The sequence below is a fragment of the Herpailurus yagouaroundi genome, unplaced genomic scaffold, assembly GCF_014898765.1.
Source record: "Herpailurus yagouaroundi ecotype Mexico unplaced genomic scaffold, PumYag 184, whole genome shotgun sequence".
NCBI classification, from domain to species: domain Eukaryota; kingdom Metazoa; phylum Chordata; class Mammalia; order Carnivora; family Felidae; genus Herpailurus; species Herpailurus yagouaroundi.
In genome coordinates, this window is record NW_024412415.1 from 11,865,725 (window position 1) to 11,886,832 (window position 21,108).

The 21,108-nt window shown below is 45.8% G+C and overlaps 1 protein-coding gene across 2 annotated transcripts in view; it reads left to right on the forward strand.

The window, feature by feature from the left end:
- Positions 1–3,172: 3,172 nt before the first annotated feature.
- SQOR (sulfide quinone oxidoreductase) overlaps positions 3,173–21,108 on the forward strand; it is a 50,066-nt gene continuing 32,130 nt past the window's right edge. Inside the window, exon 1 of one of the 2 annotated variants that reach the window (XM_040492590.1) lies at positions 3,173–3,478. The gene's annotated coding sequence lies outside the window, so the exon portion shown is untranslated. Of the gene's footprint in view, positions 3,479–5,478; positions 5,497–21,108 lie in introns of those variants that run through there. The other variant, XM_040492591.1, reaches the window with a different exon arrangement.

Genomic DNA, 21,108 nt, shown 5'->3' on the forward strand with positions numbered 1-21,108 from the left:
GGAGCCTGGGGCCTGTTTCCGATTCTGTGTCTCCCTCTCTCTCTGCCCCTCCCCTGTTCATGCTCTGTCTCTCTCTGTCCCAAAAATAAATTTAAAAAGTTGAAAAAAAAAAAAACAAACAAAACATACCCATTTTACTGATACAGTTAACTGAGGTATATTAATACATTCTCTTTGAGACTGGTGGTGTACAAACCCAAAGTATATGGGTCCTCATAGTCCCACACACTCTTAAGTATTCATGGCCTAAGAGACACAATGTTTATTCTTCTTGTGTATCCTGGAGATAGGAGGGCAGGTTTTATCTCTATTTTATAAACAAGGAAGTTTGGGCAAAAAAGAATTGCCCCAAACTGAGTCTGAGACTAAGTCTCTGAGAAAGACTTCATTCCGGATCCAGTATTATTTTTCCATCCTAGGAGGCTCCCGTGGATGGAGAGTCTGATCCTGCCTGAGCCACACCTTCACACCACAGCATTCGAACACAGGATTCAGCAGAACCCTTTGTTGCTGTAGGAATGTGGGCTTCCACTATCATACCACCTTGCTTATGTATGTAGAAGACATCTATATTAATAAGATCTTATATTTGTGGAGCCGATAGTAAACAGCTTTTTTGGTTGTTTGTTTGTTTTGCTGCCCAGTATTCATCCCCTTTCCCCATGGCGGGGTGGGGTGGTGGTGGGGAGGTGGTGGGGGGAACGCCCATCATAAGAATACTTGTGGAATTCAGAGGGGCCGGATGTGCTCACTCTCTGCTTTGATAGCTACAATGCTGGCCTTTGACATAGATTTGGTCAGTGGACACTCCCACCGAGGACTGGAATTCTCATTCCCTTTATATTTGTGTCATTTGTGAAAGCAGTTGGGAGCATTCTTGTGGTGCCAGATGGTGTTGTGTTTTCTGGTTTTTTTTTTTTTTTTTTTTTTTTTTTTTTTTTTTTGATTCTGCAGAGCTGTCTTGATTCCTGTCCACTTCTCCTGCCATTATTACTTCATCATTCTGATAGTTCTATGAACCCCCCTGAGAGCCTTTTTTGTTTTATTTTAAAAAAATTTTAATGTTTATTTATTTTTGAGAGGCAAAGTGCAGGGAGGGGCAGAGAGAGAGGGAGACACAGAGCCCGAAGCAGGCTCCTCTGAGCTGTGAGCACAGAGCCTGATGCAGGGCTCCAACCCACGAACCACAAGATCATGACCTAAGCTGAAGTTGGGACGTTTAACCGACTGAACCATTGAGGTGCTCCCCTGGGAGCCCTTAATATCCCTTTTCTACACGAGGTCTCCTGCTTGTTACCAAGAATGTCCACTGAGATAGAGCCCTTTGTAGTGCGTGAAGTGCTTCTGGTCTGAAAAACTTCATCTTCTATGTAACCGATGAGGAATCTCTAGCTCTCCTGGAGCCTGATAGCAATTTTAGTTCTTATTTGACAGGGAGGATGGCTCTGAGGAAAACAGCACATTTGGGAGATGTGGGGGCAGCTTTTAAAAACTCAGCATGACGCTATCATTATGCCCTATTTGCCGCTGTGGGTCTGTGGCTGCCCGGCGGTCTGGCTGGATGATTGCTGTGTGTGCCGCTCTGTCCTAGCAGTGGGGACCCGGGAGGAACCCAGCCCCAGTTCCCCTATAAGTGTCACTGCAGGCCCTCAGAAGTTGACGTCACCTTCACCTCGGCCGGGCTGCTGTCTCAGCTAGGGAGGGTGTGCTGGGGCCAGGGAGTGAGCCTTTTCTCTAGCTACTCTTCCACCCAGGGAAGAGCGGGAAGGGAGAGGGTGGGGCTTGCTGGGGAGCTGAGCGGGGAGTACTGTTTACAGCTGCCTGTTTGCAGGACCGGCCTCTCTACGTGCCCTTCCTTCCCACCTTCCCTTTCTTGTTCTCCAGAGGCTCCCTTTCTCTGTTCCATTCCCTATTCCCGCCCATTCCCGTTGCTGGCCCTTCCTGCTCAGGAGCCTGCACTGTCTTCCCAGAGCCATGTCAGTTTGCTTTTCCTTCTCCTAAATGTTCCCGAATTGGGTTGAGTTCCTCTCAGTGCCAGTCCTTCTTCTTCCCACCTTTAATGATGCTTTTCCTAGACCCCCATCTCCACAAGTGCACTTTTGACGACTTAGCGAGCCCCACGTGGGGAGGAACCAAGTCTGTTTTGTCAACAGCATATGACCAGGGAGCAGGCAGAAGGCTTGCTTGACACCTCGCAGGCAGGGACTGGGGAGTATCCATCATATGAAAGAATGACTGCATGAGTGAGTGAGTAACCTCTTAGCCCCTTCCTGGCTGTCTGATGTTACAGTCAGTCACTGATCTTCTTGGAAGAAGGAAGGGTGTTAGGGGAGGCGTGATGCCTCCAACTTTATTCTTTTGTCTCGATTGCATTGAATATTCTGGGTCTTGTGGTTCCCTACAAATTTTAGGATTGTTTGTTTTATTTCTGTGGAAAAAAAACGTCATTGGAAGTTTTGTAAACGTTGTATCGAACCTATAGATTGCTTTGGGTAGTATGGACATTTTAACATTAATCCTTTCAATCCACGAGCATGGACTATGTTTCCATTTGTGTCTTCTTCTCTTTCATTCATCAGCGTCTTGAAGTTTTCAACGTCTTCTAGCTTCAAATTGCAGTAAGGCCTTGGGGACACCCCATATTTATGATGAAAAGGTGCCGCTCCATCTGATTTGGTGGGGGACCGCTCATCTACACTTTGCAACCCCCTTGAAAGAGCAGCCAACTGAAAATTTCCAGTTATGAAGGTAGTATGGAAGACGGCCTGAAGGCTAGTGGCTGAAGCCAGCTGACCCCAGCCTGTGCCTTGAGGTGAGAGCGCGGCTCGGTCGTTTACCAGCGTTTACTAAAGCAAGCGGCTGGGTTTCTCTGAGCCACGGTGGCCTTATCTGTGAGGTGTGCGCTAGGGTAGCTGTTTTCCTGGGACGTCCTGGGAACCGGGCGGGAAGCACGCACCCAAAGTGCCTGGCTTCAGTCCACAGCCCTGCCTCCACCTTTGCCCCTCCCAGTTACGCAGTGCAGGTGGCACAGGCCGGGAGAGTGGGTGAGGAAGGAGGACTTGAGGGAAGGGGTGGGGGGGGGGGGGGCGGGAGTGACAGGTGGCCCCAGTGCCCTTCGCAGGCGCGCGCTAGGACGCCGGCCAGTTTCCAGAGCGCCCCGGGGGTAGGGGCGAGCGTGCCCCGCGGGCAGAGCTCTGGGCCCGCGGGACCCCGCGTTCCTGGCTCTGTCCTCTGGGCGCGCTCAAAGCCGGGGTCCAGTCTGCACTTGGCCTCGGCTTCAGGCTGCGGCGGCAGGCGGGGCAGCGGCAGGACCTTTCCGGACCTTTCTTGCGGGGAGCCCCGCTCTCCCCGCCTCCAGCGTCCGCCCCGGGGCCGGGCAGGCGGGCGGGCGGGGCCCCAGCCGCTGCGCCCAGGCCGGGCAGGGATCCGCCGCTTTTGCTGCGCGGACACTGTGGCCGGAAGCTCCGCTCGCCCCTGGGTAAGAGGCCTCCCGCGGCCGATCTCGGGCCCTCGGCCAGGGGAGGGGGACCGGGCGGGGACACGGGTCACCCCAGAGGCTGGTTGTGGGCCCACCTCCGCCCACGCAGCCGGCACCGTGCGTCCCATCCCGCTTCACACCCTCTCCCCACCCGCGACCCCCGCCGCTCTCGCTGCCCTAGTCTGGAGCTCGGGGGTGGTGCTCGCGCTTCCTTCCCGGAGCGTCAGGTTTCGGGGGCGCGGAGGGGCCAACCTGCGAGGGGAGGTTGAAAACTGGGGTATCCGTGGGTTTGGTGTGTGGGAATTTCTGGCGCCTTTCACTTGTTGAATGTGCCACTTAGCACCGTCCCGGGACACCAATAAGTGCTCAGCCTCGGGGACCGGAGGTTGACAGCCCTTCTGAACGCAGCGGGGACCCATTTACCCTCTGACACTGCGCGTGGGACAGAGGGGGGACTCAAGGAATCAGCTTCGCCGGGAGCAAGCAGAGGAGAGAGCATTCAGGGCTCGTGCCGAACGGGAATTGGTGGAAAGGAGAGAAAAGTTCTTTGGTGGAATCGGGCGTCTTAGCATTTGCTCTTCATCTCTCTTAATTAGGAAAATCCCAGCCTAGCTTTTTGCTCAAAGACATCGGGAGAAGAGCCTCTGCGTCTGCCTCGGCTTCTCATTGCTGTAATGTAGGGTTCTGACCCACCTTTGTGCCATGTACCCCTTTGGCAGTTCTGGGGAGACTAAGGATGCCTTCGCAGAAAAATGCTTTTTAAAAGTTAAAAAATTTTTTTAAAAAATATTTATTTATTTTGAGAGATAGAGCACAATCTGGAGAGGGGCAGAGAGAAGGAGAGGCAGAATCCCAAGCAGGCTCCACGTCATCAGTGCAGACCCCGACTAGGAGCTCGAACTCACAAATTGTGAGATCACTATCTGAGCTGAAATCAAGAGTCAGATGCTTAACTGACTGAGCCACCCAGTCGCCCCTGAAAGGCCAAGCATTATAAAGAAAGCTATTTCCAAAGCTCTTGTCAAAATATTAAAAATAATTTATAATGCAGTAATATATGTGCGTTTAAGAAAACCTAATGCATTGGGGCACCTGGGAGGCTCAGTCAGTTGAGCGTCTGACTTCAGCTCAAGTCATGATCTCACGGTTTGTGGGTTCCAGTCGTTTGTGGGTTCGAGCCCTGCCTGGGGCTCTATGCTGACAGCTCAGAGCCTAGAGCCTGCTTAAGATCTATGTCTCCCTCTTTCTCTGCCCCTCCCCTGCTCGCACTCTGTCTCTTTGTCTCTCTCTCTCAAACGTAAAATGAACATAAAAAAAAAATACCCTAATGCATTAAAGATCTGGCCTCAGTCCACAGCCCTGCCTCCCCCTTTGCCCCTCCCAGTTATGCAGTGCAGGTGGCACTGGCTGGGAGAGTGGGTGGGGAAGGAGGACTTGGGGGAAGGGGGGGCGGGAGTGACAGGTGGCCCCAGCGCCCTTCTGGGGATCTGACAGCTACCATAATTTTGAAGTAGTAATGAGCATAAACTGTATTTCAAGATATAGGCAACCCCTGTAATAAAAGAGAACATCTGCAGTTTCTTTTGGCGACAATCATAGGTATTGCTAATGCTGCTGTGGTTTTTGCCAACACGTACAATTGAAAAAAATGTTAAATTTCAGTTAGAGATTGGTGAAAGTAGAGATGTGATTTTTTTTTTTTCCCATTCAAGTTCACACCTTAGGGTAAGATACCCCCCTGATAGTGGGAAGGACAGTGCCCGAGGTCAGGTGACATAGCTGTGGTCTTGACACTTCCATTGACTAGCAGCATGACCTTGGCTTTGAACTTCTTTGCACCTTAGATTCTTCACTGCTCAGTGGGGATAATCATGTCTTCCCGCGTGTTTAGAGTACCCAGCACTGTACCTGACACAGAGATGTGAATGGTTACATTCGTTAGAACTTGTGTGTCTTCCTCACTGGACTACAAGTTTATGGCCGTCACCATTGGTATCACCAGTCCTGGTACATGGAAGGTACTCAGTAAATATTTATTGAATGAATAAGTGGGTTGGAAAGGGTTGCTTATGATTATATCTGAAAAAACCAAAATTCATCAAGGAGACAGCTGGTGGTTTGAGATATGTCTAAAATTTGGGCTTCTCCTCCTCCTCCTTCTTCTTTTACTGGTTGAACAAATATATAAACATATCTGGAGTTGGCAAGCTTGAGATATCATTCAGGACGATAGGTTGTGTGTGTGGGTCTGTGCGGCTGGTGTTCTACCAGAGAAAATGAAATTGAATGTTGATAGGAAACCAGGATTCCTCTGCAGAGCAGTTTCTCTTCCATCTTGCCTATGTCTAGGCCTGTTAATCCTATGTGTTGCAACACAGGAAATGTCTAATAGGGAACGGAGACAGACCCATGATGAGGCATTTCTGGGCATAGATACACATTTCTTTTTCCTCTTTGCTTCTTATCTTTCCCTGCCCACCACCCATTATGTACCTCCTCTGTGACCCTGAAGATTTGGTAAACAGCAGCAGAGGGGGTAAGTTGCTAGAAGCTGCCCAGACTAGGCCGGAAGCAAACTAGTTGCTGCTTAATTCCCAGCCTTAAAAGTCTATGTAGCAATAATTGTGGATGGTAACAGGAAGAAGAAAAGTAGGTCCAGCCAGCCCTGAGGTTTACTTTGTAAAAGTGCTAAATTGGGGCAGGAAGATGGGGAGAGAACTTTGAAAGGAAGAAGAAATTTAGAACACACTATAGCTAACTATGTCTGTATCTTTGGGAAGGGCAAATACTGGTGTTATGGACTGAATTGTGTCCCCTCAAAATTCGTGTGTCGAAGCGTTAATCCCCAGTGCCTTGGAATGTGACTCTGTTTGGAGATAGGGCCCCTAAAAAGGTAATTAAGATTAGAGATGATAAGGGTAGGGCTTAATCCAATATGACTGATGTTCTTATAAGAGGAAGCGACACCAGGGCAGGCCTGGTTAATACCTTTGTCATTCTCTGCTGCAATAATTTACAGCACTGATCAATCTAAGGAGTTAGTACAACAAGTATTCCCATTTGAAATATCTTTTTTTTTTTTTTTTTTTTCTGAGAGGGAGTGGGGAGGGACAGAGAGAGAGAGAGGGAGGAGCAGAGAGAGGGAGACAGAGGACTGAAGTGGGCTCTGCGCTGACAACAGAGAGCACAATGCAGGACTCAAACTCACAAGCGCCTGATTTCATGACCTGAGCCCAAGTCGGATGCTTAACTGAGCCACCCGGGCACCCCGCAAGTGTTCCCATTTGAGTACTTGCTTGTGAACCTCCGTTTCCCTTTCCCCCTCATTTAGAAGATCACAGCATTTTGGAAAAGGAAGGGACCTTTGAAGCTTCCAGTCCAGTCCTTTATCCTTTGCCGAAGAAAGTGTGGCCCAGAATGGTTAAGGACAAGCCCTGCCTGGCCCTGCCTGGAATGTGGACCCAGTCTCCCAACTCCCTGACTCCTGACACGCCCTCAGACAAAGCTTCACCAGGACGGGGAACTGTGCCATTGGTCAGACATAGGACAGACATGGGCTTAGGGAACCCAGCACACCTGTTACCCAGCCTACCCCTCATTCTGTTCTAACCAGTAAAGGATTGAGTTTGTCATCCCTTCACTCACATTCAAACAACAGATATATAACTTGTAATTAAAGAGTCTTTTCTCATTGTGTGAAGACCTCACACCCTGGATTCCAAGGCACAATATGAGAGATTAATTGGCCAATCCCTGTTTGTAATGAAATTCCGTGTATGTGGGACTGAGCCAGAATCTCAGCACTCCTGAGGCTGATGAGTAATTTTATGGTGATCATTTAATAGACTCCGCCTAAGCTGACCCCCTGCTGTGTGACTAGGAGCAAATTAATTCCTCATCAGGCCTTCCTCCCCAGTGTGTCCCATCTACAGTCTGGGGATGGGCTCACACATGCATGTGCAGATGTTGAAAGGAAGCCTGCAATATACTTGACTAGAGGCCAACTGTGAGTGATGGACTTGAAGGAGAGCTAAATTATGACTATTTATACCCCAGAGCATGAGCCACACTCCCATTGGCTAATGCAAGCAGAAAAGCAAGGCACCCCCCTCCCCCGCCCCATATAATTCAATCAAAACTTTTTACTTTCAGTTGAAATAATCCAGTTGACTGACTTATTTCTTCCTTTTCTGAAGCCCAAGTGTAAGAATTTTCCTTTTGTAAATAGAATTTTTATTTTCTGCGTAGCAAATATGAGGCTGGTGAAATTGTCAGTTCCTCCCCCCTTATTAGGTTTTCTTGATTGTAAAATGCACGTAGCCTAGGGAAACTTGTAGGACATTTTTCGGCAGCAAAGGGGGCCCAAGTCCTCATTAGTAACTCTTTTTCAGTAACTCTTCAAAGACATTTATTTATTTTTTAATGTTTATTTATCGAGAGAGAGAGAGAGAGAGAGAGAGAGAGAGAGAGAGAGAGAGAGAATCTGAAGCAGGTTCCATGCTTGGCACAGAGTGTGACACAGGGCTCCATCTCTCCACTGGGGGATTGTGACCTGAGCCGAAATCAAGAGCCGGACGCTCAACCGACTGAGCCACCCAGGCGCCCCCAAAGACATTTCTTATGCTTTGTTCCTAAAGAGGGAACTAAAGAACCCCACTGTGGCTCTAACCCCTGAATCATCAGGAGCAGTACATGATATTTGTTTTCTGGATGATTTGCTCCTGGTCCACTACCAGAGCACTTGCTCCACAGCTTAATATTTAACGTTAAAATATTAAAATACTTAATTGTACAACTCTGTAGAGTTCCAACATGGTCCTGCAGGCCTAAATGAAGATTGCTTAATTTTGTTCATTTGTTAACAATAAAGTAATCCAGTTCCTGCACGCACAGGCGGCGACAGCACCTCCATTACTCAAGAAGAGGTGTGCCAAGAGGAAGGGCGCGACCTGCATTACGCCTTTGCAGAACAGCGCTCAGTGGACTTTTAGGGGGTGTGGTTTCCTTCTCTTCCACCTTGCTTTGGACCTTTACCGCTCTTTGACTAATCCAACACTGTCACTTACACCCTCTCTCATTGTATCCACCTGAGCAAGGTCATGTCCACCTCCTTCCTTCTTTATCCCCTGTGGCTAATTTGTCACAAAAATTCAGTAGGCATGTGTATTCACACCTCCATCTCTGTTGTCACCTTCTTTTCCAAGCACCACACCCCCCACCCCACCTGAGTTTCCGAAACAACCACTTAGGGGATCCTTATGCTCCTGGTCTCTCCTGTTAAAACAGACCACTCTTTTATCGTTGCCGTCTCCCCAGCATCTAGCTCAATGCTTGGCACATAGTAAACACGCAGAAATGCTGAACTCAACGGACTTGCTTCAATTTATCCTCTGTACTTCCCCCTGGGGATCTTCCAAGACATCAGTTGCATCGAGAACGGCCATTAGCAGGGACCATGAGTTCAAATGCACCCCAAGGCGGAGCAGGTGACACAAATGAGTAACATAGACCAGGTGGGGCTGGGGAGAACTGTAACCTTGTGTGTGGAGTATAGATGAGCAATGACTGCTCAGCTCCAGCTAAGGGTTGACATGTGAGAATGTGGGCCCAGTGATGTAAGGCCAAAAATCTGGAGGTTTGTTTCAGTGTGATAACCAAAAATTTTACTGTTGGCATTAATTCAAAATTTGAGAAAACTCTGTGAGTCAACCCAAACACATCTCTGGTCTGCATTTCACCTGCACATTGCTGCTCTGTGACCCCTAGATGGGATTGCAACTGTCCGGGGTTAAGCTCCCAGCCGAAACTTCAGTCATGTATGCTTATCCAATCTTATTTCTCTCTTCCCAGTGGACATCTATCTGCTGTAGTCTGCCCTCTTCCTTGTTCACAGTTATATGATGCTCATTCTAGGTGATTCTGCTTGCCAAACCTCAAACCTAACTCCCTGAAACTACCCCAAACAGGCTCTTACCTTGCCCTCCATGTTTCCTGTTTCATAGAATTCTTTCTTCTGCCACTCGAATGTCAACTTTGCCTTTTTTTTCCCGCCCAGGGTGCCCTTCCCACCTCTCATTCAATCATTCCTTTTCCTCTACCTTGTTCTTATCTGATTCTTTATTTGCATTTCTAATGCCCGCCCCTAACCAGGCCCTTGTCATTCACACGTAGACCACTGCACTAGTCTCCAAAATGACTTCCAGAACTGGTTTGACGCTCCTCCTATTTAATTTGCTCCCTGACACCAGATTCATTTTCTCATAACTTCCCGCAGTTCCCCATTTCTCAAAATGGATTTTCAGTAGAAAGCCTCAGTGCGGCCCTTTATTTTATCTTATTATTATTATTTTTTAATGTTTTTATTTATTTTTGAGACAGAGAGAGACAGAGCATGAGCAGGGGAAGGGCAGAGAGAGAGACACAGACACACAGAATCCGAAGCAGGCCCCAGGCTCCGAGCGCTCAGCACAAGAGCCCGACACAGGGCTCGAACTCACAGACTGTGAGATCATGATCTGAGCCCAAGTCGGACGTCCAACCGACTGAGCCACCCAGGCACCCCATCAGTGTGGCGCTTTAGAATCAGGCTGTGATATTTTTTTCTTGTCTACTTTTCTACTCCTCTGAACAGCAGCCAAATCTGGTTGGCCTTCCATCGCCCAAACACATTCTGGGCCTTTCCACCTTATCAGCCAGCGTCTCTGGGAAACAGTTGGCACACTCAAACATGTTATTAAGAAGGATTTAATAAAATAACTATTTGTAAAGGTGTGGGCAAGGTTAACAGAAACCAACGAGAAGGTGAAGCAATCGTATTGATTTGAGGCCTGAAAAAAGCAAAGAGAGGACGTGATTACCAGAACCCTGAGAAAGAGCTGTAGCTGAGGGCCACCCCACAGGAAGTCAAGGCTTTTGGCTGAGCAATACACCCAAGTGGAAGTTAGAAGACAAGAGAGGCGAGTTGATGCCTCACAGGTCAGCTCTCAGGTCTCTGAGCAGGGCAGAGAAGGTTGGAGTGAGGTGTGCAGGGAAGTCACCATATCATTGATTCATTTACTTCTGCTATTCCCTCCTCTTGGTGCACCCTCCTGTAGTGTTTCCACTTGTCAAAATGTTGCCAGTCTTTTGCCTCCTGCTCAGATTCTTTCTGTCCCACAAACTTTCATTGATTACTCTTTCATCAAAATACCTAAGGTGTTTGGCTTGTACTGATTACATTGCACTGTAGTCACTAAAGTTAAGGGTAGTTAGAAGTGTGCACGCCATTCTCTTACTAGCTTGGGAAGGGATACAGGCTAGAAATTTGCGTTTTCTTCCACACTCAGTAAATTTTTTTTGGAATGAATTGTCTCACCTTCATTCATTGTGTGTGCATCTGGCATATAAGGGTATTGAATAAATCTGCTCATCTCTTAATTCATTTTTTAAAGCAAATATTACTGCTGTGGTCTGAATGTCTGTGTTCCCTCCAAAACTTATCTGTTGAAATCCTGGCCCCCAAAAGTGGTGGTATTAGTTGGTGGGGTCGTTGGGAGGTGATTAAGTCATTAGCCTTCACGAATGGGATTATTGCCTTATCAAAGAGGGTCCAAAGAGATCTAGAGCCTCTTCTAACATGTGAGGACATGGGAAAAAGGCACCATGCTGGTGCCTTGATCTTGGACTTCCCAGCCTCCAGAACCGTGAGAAATAAATTTCTATTTCTATTTCTCTGGTATTTCATAGTAGCCTGGAAGGACTAAGGCAATTACTGAGATCCTTCATTGTGGCAGGTGCTGTGCTAGGTGCTGGGACTAAAACAATGAGCATGTTATATGAGGTGTTTGTACTGACAGGGCTTACTTTCCAGGGGAATGGAGTACATGGTATTCCTTTGTCCCCTTATTATTATACCCTCCTGAAATGCCCTGCTCAACGTCCAGCCCAGGTCCTAGCTGCTCTAGTCCCTTCAGCCCAAGTCGATTCTGTAAGTCATGTTGCCTTCCTTGCCCTTCTCGGAACTTTCTTGTGGTCACTCAGTCATTTGTTGGCATTTTGATGCATCTTTTTTCCCAGAGAGATTGAAACCTCCTGGTGGTTTTGGACTCTGGTGCTAGACTCTGGTCTTATCTATCCCCACTGGACCATTCCTGTCATCCTCTGGGATGGTCAGGATAGTTGGTGGTAGCAGGCAGAAAACCTCTGTAGTCTACCAAGAGGGTAGCACTGAACTCTCTGGCCACCTCCGTAGGAACAGTTGCCAAAAAATTTGGTACCTTTATTTTCTACACGTCCACCATCTCTGGGTTAGTGGAAGGAGTGTTAGGATTGACTTCCAAAAATCTAGGTTTATATTCAAGTTCTTGGATTTAACTAGAATGTTACTTAAACTTCTCTGAACCTCATTTTCAGCATCTATAAATGGGAATAACAACACCTTCCTCTTGAGATGGTTGTGATGATTAAGTAAGAGGATGCATTAGTTTCCTATTGCTGCTATAACAGATTCCCATGGACTTGGTGGTTTAAACAATACAAATTTCTGTTCCTACAGTACTGTAGTCCAGAAGTCCAACATGGGTCTCACCATAAATCTAAGTGCCAGCAGGGCCACATTCGTTTTGGAAGCTCCAAGGGAGAATCTGTTTTGCTCTGTTTTGTTTTTCTTTTCCAGCTTCTAGATGCTGCCCACATCTTTGGTTCATGAACCCCTTCTTCCATCTTCAGAGCCAGCAACTTTGTATCTCTCTGACCTTTCTTCCAAGAGTCATGCCTGCCCTCTGGCCACAGCTAGGAAACGTTCTTCACTCTTGAGGATCCATCCTATTCATACATGGGCCCACCTGTATAACAATGCAGACCACTTTCCCCATCTCAATGTCCTTACGTTAATCGCATCTGCAAAGTCCCCTTTGCCTGCAATGTAACATATTCATAGATTCCAGGGAATCTTTGGGGGGGGGGCGGTGGTTATTCTGCCTGCCGCAGTTCATACTCTGGCTCCCCAAAATTCAGACTTATCCCATATACAAAATATATTCCCTCCAAGGTCCCTAAATAGGTCCCCTATTAGAGTATTAACTACGGCACAAAATCCAATTTGAGTCTCATTAGCTCCAAAGTCTCAATTTCATCTACTGAATAATCTAAATTACGTGTGAGCGAGGCTCTAGGGATGATCCATCCTAGGGTTCAATTCCTGTTCATCTGTGCACCTATGAAACTAAAGAAACAAGTTATCTGCTCCCAAAATACAGCGGTGGGGTAGGCGTAGGATAAAAGTTATATAGGCATAGGATAAAGGTTCTGCTTGAAAAAGGGAAAAAGTGGAAGGAAAGAAAGGAGTCACTGGTCCCAAGAAATTTTAGAAATCCAGTTGGACAGGGGCTCCTGGGAGGCTCAATTGGTTGGGTGTTCGACTTCAGCTCAGGCCATGATCTCACAGTTCGAGTTTGAGCCCTATGTCGGGTTCTGTGCTGACAGCTCAGAGCCTGGAGCCTGCTTCGTATCCAGTGTCTCCCTCTCCCTGCCCCTCCCCCATTCGCACTTTGTCTCTCTCTCTCTCTCTCTCTCTCTCTCTCTCTCTCTCTCTGTCTCAAAAATAAAATAAACATTAGAAAAATAAAAATAAAATCCAGTCGGACAAATTACATTCGGTTTCAAGGCCTGGGAATAATCCTCTGCGGCTCTAGGCTCCACCCACTGGGCCATCCTTGATTTGTCACCAAATATAGTGTGTGGTTGCCAGTAAGTAGTCCTAGTTCATTTTTGCTGAACAATTCTTCCTTTAGTTTATCTCTTTTGTTTTACATTTTCCTAAAGGAGCAAGAAGAAATCTGGCTGCACCTTCAACACTTTGCTTGGGAATTTCCTCAGCTAAATGTTCAATTTTATCTCTTACAAATTCTCCTTCTCACATAACTGTAGGACAGAATTATCTTAAGCTTTCTGCCCCTCTGTAACAAGGATCCTTTTTCTCCAGTGTTCAGTAATATGTTCCTCACTTCATTCTAAGCCCTCACCATCAGAGCCTTTAATGTTTATATTTCTACTAATTGTCTGTTCCTGGTGCTCTAGGTGGTCTCTAAGATGATTTTTTTTTTTTTTTTCTCTACTGTGCTCCTTACTTCTTTCTGAATCTTACCCAGCATGGTGGTAATTGTGGTACACTAAGAAAGATTTTTTTAAAAAATATTACTTAGCAATGATGCCAATGGTCCACTTAAAATTTCTTCTAGCTTGGGGTGCCTGGGCGGCTCAGTCGGTTAAGCATCCACCTCCTGATTTCGGCTCAGGTCATGGTCTCACAGTTCATGGGTTTGAGCCCCGTGTAGGGCTCTACTCTGAAAGCATGGAACCTGCTTGGGACTCTCTCTCCCACTCTCTCTCTCTCCGTCCCTCCCGTGTTCACTCTCTCTCAAGATAAATAGATAAACTTAAAAAAAATTTCTTCTAGCTTTTTCATGGCTTATTTTTAACATTCTAATATTTAAATTAGACCATATCATATCAAAAGAAAAAACTTTCCCCTGGAATTTGGCTCACCCTTATTCTTGGCCTACATTATAATTAGGTGGCAAAGCTGTGCTGTTCTGCCCTTAGCACCTGAAGCTAATAGACTGGGACCAGGACCAGGACTGGGGTGGGGAGGTGTCTGTCCAGCAGCACAGGTCCTGGTGTGTAGTAGATTCTCAATAAGCACTTGTGGAAACAGTCTTAGCATCATATAGATTTCATGTAACTCCACTCTTTCCATAAAGATATACTTACACATTTAGCACAGCTAAATATAATTTAATTTGCAGACCTGTTGTGCGGGAAATAAATCTGTAAATAAAAAGGTAGCTTAGATTATGTTTCCTGATTTTTGGCTCTGCAAATTTAGCCACTGCATGATTGAGACAAATTTAGTATAGGTATGAATGTGCACATGTATTTCTATCCTGTAGAAAACTTGTTCCTTAAACCCCTTTCTGAGCAACTCTGGCTAATGACACTTACCCTCTATCAAGAGTAAAAGGACAAAAAGGATGGGAAGACTTTCCTTGGTGGAGAAGATCGCTCATTTTGGTAGAGCAGGTGATAAATATATGACAAAGGAAAGGAAAGTCCAGTGCTCTATTCTTCTGGAGTAATTATTGCATTAAAAAATTATACTGTAGCTATGTTATTTACTTGTAAAAATTTGACCCAATCACCCACATAATTATAACATTCCACAGTAATATGTAATTAAATTGCTTTTTAGGGGAGCCTGGGTGGCTCAGTCGGTTAAGCGGCCGACTTCGGCTCAGGTCATGATTTCGCGGTCCGTGAGTTCGAGCCCCGCGTCAGGCTCTGTGCTGACAGCTCAGAGCCTGGAGCCTGTTTCAGATTCTGTGTCTCCCTCTCTCTGACCCTCCCCCATTCATGCTCTGTCTCTCTCTGTCTCAAAAATAAATAAACGTTAAAAAAAATTAAAAAAAAATTCTTCTCTCCCTCCCTGTCTCCCTCCCTGCCACGTGCCACCTGACAGTTAAATGCCTGCCACCTGACAGTTCAACGGATATGTAAGGAGGAGCAGAGAAAAAAAATTTGTTACACATATAAAATCTTCCAACACATCAGGAGATGACCGCTATGAAGGAAGAAATTGTTCCTCAGAGTTCCCCGGGAACAGGAGCAAGATACCCCCCACTGGGCCACACGGGGAAGCACCTGTTGGGTCAGTAGGCAGGAAAATTGAGGGGAAAGCATGGGCAAAATCTATATTTTTTATTATTTATTATTTTTTTATTTTTAAAATAGTTTTTTATTTTTTATTTTTAAAAAGCACTTTATTTTTTAAAAATGTTTATTTGTGAAAGGGAGAGAAAGAGAGTGCATGTGTGCATGCAGGGGAGGGGCAGAGAGCGATGGGGACAGAGCATCTGAAGCAGGCAGCCAATGTGGGGCTCAAACTTTTGAACCAGGGGATCATGACCTGAGCCAAAGTCCGATGCATAACCGACTGAGCCACCCAAGGCCCCACAAACCTATATCGTAGTTTTTGTGAGGCAGGGGGAACGAGATGACCAGGTTTGGGGTTGGCTAATTTGAATAAATTTTAGTGGGCTTTGGGGTATAGGGGCTACCCCAGTTGCCTGATGTCTGGTGGTAGAATAATTAGGGCAGAAGGATACTGCTTTCGGAAGTGTACAGCCAGGTGGGGGAGGTGGTTGGGAGTATGGGCTCCCCATGGGTTGGTTTACATAATAGAGGGGTGCTCCCAGACAAGTTATTTACTGTCTTAAGGAGTTAGCTAGCACTGGAGGGGCAGTCTCTCTAGGATTAGCAAGTCCCCCAGATGTCAAACAATCCTAAAATACAAAAAATTAAAAACATTATTAATACAGTAGGACTCAAAACACCTCCAGAAAGATTTCATGAAGTGTCTAATCCAGTGCCTTTGATATGTACCACAAATATGACTGCATCATTTACTTGAATGCCCTTCAGATTAAGATGAGATCATATTAAGGAACCACAGTATTTATGAGACAATGTTTGGCATTTTCTTGAGACCCAAAAGTGGTACTAATCCAATCGTAGTAACAATTTCTTTCCTAAGATTTTTCTAGATTTGGATTGCCGTTTTATAGGTTAAGTCAGAGGGTATGATAGGTAAGTTTATGTGTCAACTTGCCTGGGCCACAGGGTCAGACATCACTCTTGTGTGTCTATGAGGGTGTTTTCTTGAGGAATCTTTATGCAGATTGCCCTTCCAATGTGGGTAGCCTCATCCAATCAGGTGAAGATCTGAATAGAACCAACAGGCTGACCCTCCCACTAACAGAGAATCTTTCCTACCTGATTGCCTTGAGCGGGAATGTTAGTTTTCTCCTGCCTATACTTGGAACTGAAACATAAGCTCTTCCTGGGTCTTGAGCCTGCTGACCTTTGGACAGAAAGTGCACCATTGGCTGTCCTAGGTCTCCAGCTTGCTGACTGAAGATCTTGGACTTGTCTGCTTTCATAATTGTGTAAGCCAGTTCCCAGGAGTATTCTCCATGTCATAGGGAAAATGATGATGTTTGCTTTCGTTCTCTTCCTTACTCTTTTCCGTCTTCTCTGGTTGAATCCTGATTCTATTCTATTTTATTTTATATTTTATTTTGTAATTTAATTTAATTTAATTTAACTTAATTTACTTATTGGCTGTGTGCCCTTGAGAATGTAATCTATCTTCTAGAACTTTTTTCAGTTGTGAAATGAGGATAATGTGTCCACCTCCAGTGCCCAGCACAGTGCCTGGCACTTAGGAATGTGCTGTAGAGCAGTGATGGACCAGTTTTACATTAGGGATCCGGATGTAGCTTCAGATTGTTCAGAGAAGCCGTGTTGTGTTGGGAAGGGGTGGGAGGGGGATTGGCAAAACTCAGAACTGGTAAAAGGAAAGGTTGGCAAGTTGTGAGTCCCAGGCAGGTGGGTGGGCAGTGTGCCCTAAAGAAGTGCTGTAGGCACTAGATGTTGATTTGCCCAGAAGCAAATGGAGTTCAAGCTTCAGGGGCCATCTCTTGTATAGGTCCACCTGCATGCAGAGCGGGGGTTCCAGGAGGGGAGGGGTAGCCAGGCTGTAACCAGGAATTATTTCTATGCTTGTATTTCTGATAAATTGCCTCAAAGACAGATCAGGGGGCACCTGGGTGGCGCAGTCGGTTAAGCGTCCGACTTCAGCCAGGTCACGATCTCGCGGTCCGTGAGTTCGAGCCCCGCGTCGGGCTCTGGGCTGATGGCTCAGAGCCTGGAGCCTGTTTCACATTCTGTGTCTCCCTCTCTCTCTGCCCCTTCCCTGTTCATGCTCTGTCTCTCTCTGTCCCAAAAATAAATAAACGTTGAAAAAAAAATTAAAAAAAAAAAAGACAGATCAGAAGAAAGAGTCCTGAGTCACCAAGAATCCAGACATTTATTGTGATTTATTCTCTCATTCAAAGTTAACATTAACTATCATATCTAATTTTGTATTTGTAACTTCAGTCCCTAAATTGTATAGGCTTCGATGGCCATAAAACCAGGACTGGAGTCCTGCCCCTCTGGGAGATGGTATGTGTGGCCATTTGGGGTTGCAGGATTCTTCTGCCCTGCCCTACCCAACCCAGCACAGAGGCTGTCCCGGGATCTGGAGCCTGGAGAAGTTCCCTCTTCTCCTCTGAACTGTGAGGTCTGGCTAATGCCTGCCTTGCTACCCCAGGGGATATTCAGAAAAAGTTGTTATTCACATAAAGTATTCATCATGGCTCCAGCCCTGATGCGGACTCATTGTGTGAGTTTTGGAGGATCACCTTGCCTCTGTGATCCTCAGTTTGCCCATTTGTAAAGTGGTATCCATACCTCCCATGCAGGTTCCGGTGTGGGCCCTGTGAATTGTACAGCTCTGTGCACGTGGGAGGGAAGTATGATTATAATTATGTTGCTATTACCTGTATTTCTGTTATCTTGCTATTACTTGAAATATGCCCACAACTTACCATTTCAGTAACTAAAGAGCAAAGTCACTGCCCACTCTGACACACCAGTGTTTTTATTTTTTTATTTTTTATAAACATTTATTTATTATTAAGAGACAGAGAGAGACAGAGCATGAGCATGGGAGGGGAAGAGAGAGGAGGAGACATAGAATCCGAAGCAGGCTCCAGGCTCTGAGCTGTCAGCACAGAGCCCGACGGGGGGCCTCGAACTCACAAACTGCGAGATCATGACCTGAGCCGAAGCCGGACGCTCAATGGACTGAGCCACCCAGGCGCCCCTGACACACTGGTTTTTAATTTTTGTTTTTTGCTGCTTCTTCTTCTTTTTTTTTTTTTTTAAGTTTATTTATTTATTTTGAGAGAGAGAGACAGACTGAGAGAGGGAGAGGGAGAATCCCAAGCAGGCTCTGTGCTGTCAGGTTAGAGCCTGATGTGGGGCTCCAACTCATGAACCATGAGATCACAACCTAACCTGAAACCAAGAGTCAGACAGTCAACTGACTGAGATACCCAGGTGCCCATTTTTTATTGTGGAAGCTTTTCAATATGTACAAAAATACACTACCATGGGGAATGCCCTCATATATCCGTAGTTGGCTTCAAATTATTATCAACGCATGGCCAATCTTGTGTCTTCTAAGCTCCTACCCACTCCGCCTTAAGCAAATTCCAAATCATTTCAATTGTAAGAATTTCATTATGTATTTATAAAAGATAAGGGGTCTTTAAAAATTATATCAGTATTATTGTTGTATCTCACCCCTCTCCAAGAAATGTAATTTTTTTTACTTTTCAGTTTGTAGATTCCTTCCCACCCCTCTCCATGGGGCAGAAGTTACTTTAAATTTGAACATAAATAGAATTCAGCTGTGAGGCATGTTCCCTCAACTATCTCTTAGGTCTAAAACTGTGAGAACACCCAACTGAAGAGTTAGTTTGAATTAAACCCTGCTGCTTAAATTAGTGCTATAACCTTAGGTAAGTTCTCTAACCTTATACTAAACCTCAATGTTCTTATCTGTAAAATGGGGATACTAACATCTCTTTTATAAAGTTATTTTAAGGAGTCTCTGAGCCGGTGTCAGTAAAGTACAACCAGTAAATACTCAGTAAATGTTAGCTATTATTATTATTATGACAGTTTCTCCCCACTTCTTCCTATCAAATCCTGTCTTCTGGGAGTAATTGGTTGAGAGCTGTAACTGGTGATAGATAGCCTAAGGGCTGACTTAAGTAAATAAGCCTAGAGAGCCCAAGGGGGAGGAGCAGATGGGAGAGGAGGAACCTTCCAGGAGTCCTACCACCTGGGCACTAGGGGAAAGCCCCACCTGTGCTGCGTGGACAAGGCTCACTTGTGTCTCGGAGACTGGGACCCACAGGGATTCAGACCATCAGGACATAACAGCTCGGAGTAAGTTTGGCCCAGGGAAGCTGGAGGCCGAGAGGTAGGGTGGGAGGAACAGAGTGGGTGACCAGAGCTGGAGGCTGTTCGTTATCTATTTTTTGCTTTGATTTTGGAAGTGTTCTACAAAGCCGACAAGTTGAAGGTTGGCTTTGTGGTTGTTGAAACCCGACGCAAGGAGGGCCCTGCCTGATGTCGGCTTGAGGTAAAATAATTGTGAACCATACAAAGACCCACTGTTTCCTCAAGTGCAAAAGTAGCTGAAAGGTTAAGTACAAGTCTTGCTGGCCCCATGGATCTTTCATTAAGAATGCTCTGAATAATCCTTACTTAGAGGCCCGCTCTGTTTGAACTCAGCCAGGTGTCCTGACACCCAGTGAGTGTCATGTCATGTGCCATGAGATTAAGGAGATTTTGACACAGGCGATCTGCACTGCCTGTGCAAGAAGGGCCAGCAGTGGGAAGGCATGGAGGCCCAAAGACTTGTCTGGACCTCGGCCCAGAGCCCGCAGTCAGGGATGTAAGTAGGAGATGCGGAGGAGACCAACTTCTCCTTTCAGTCAGCAGGGATTTTACTTTGCTAGTTAGGCTACAGATACAGCAAAGCATTTATTTTGATCCCTTAAAGGAGGCACTCGATTTAGGATTCACTGAAGACTGTTTATCTAACTTCAAATAATGAAATTATTTAATTATAAAATCTATTGCATGCACATGTTAAATGAAAGTTAAATTTGCCTTATTTATTTTTTAAAAGTGTGTGTTTCACCTCTTAAGAATGTAGAGATAAAGTGGCTGTATTCTTCTGTATCATTGGTAGTTAATTCTTACTTCTTTTTTTTAATTAAAAAAATATTTATTTTAGAGAGAGAGAGAGTGTGCACATGTTGGGGGAGGGGCAGAGGGGAGAGAAAGAGTGGGGGAGAGAGAGAGAGAAAGAGAGAGAGAGAGAGAGAGAGAGAGAGAGAGAGAGAGAGAAAATCTTAAGCAGGCTCCACTCAGGGCTTGATCCCATGACCCTGGGATCATGACCTGAGCCAAAATCAAGAGTCAGGTGCTCAACCAACTGAGCCCCCCAAGTGCCCCTTAAAATTTTTTTTTTTTGTCATTTTATTTATTTTAGAGAGAGAGAGAGAGAGAGAGAGAGTTAATTCTTATTTCTTAACCTCACCAGTTTCAGGGTACCTTTTCAAGAGACTATGTATGAAATCATGTAAGATTTATGCTTCTTAGTTATTTGGTTGACAGAAATTATCTGTTTCTTTTCTGATCTGATCCAATGACTGTCATAAAAGGCCAGGTCAGGCCTGGCCTTTCTTTTCTGTTTGCTTTCTGGTTAAGATTGTGTGACCGTTGCTTCCTTCGATTGTCTGGTTGTTTTGGTTGTTGCTATAGACTTGATTTAGGTCAATGTCAGACCTTCTTATTGGTTCCTGTGTAATGTTTTCTGACACCACTTCTAGCACCAAATATATGGTTTTTCCAACACCAATCAGTTCTCTGACACCAAGTGGGTGTCCAAAAATTCAATTCTGACGTTAATTCCCAGAATTAAATCAGACCCAACAGGTTAAGGGCTCAGCCACATAAGACTGCCCCCACCTCAGATGTCAGCTGCAAATGGGGGTCCCAGGGGACCCACACTTCTGCCTGGCTGACTACAAGTTTGGGGGCTCCCATGATCCCCACTCCTTAAGTTTTGACAGTTCACTAAAATGATACACGGAACTCAGGAAAACACTTTACTTATGCTTACCAGTTTA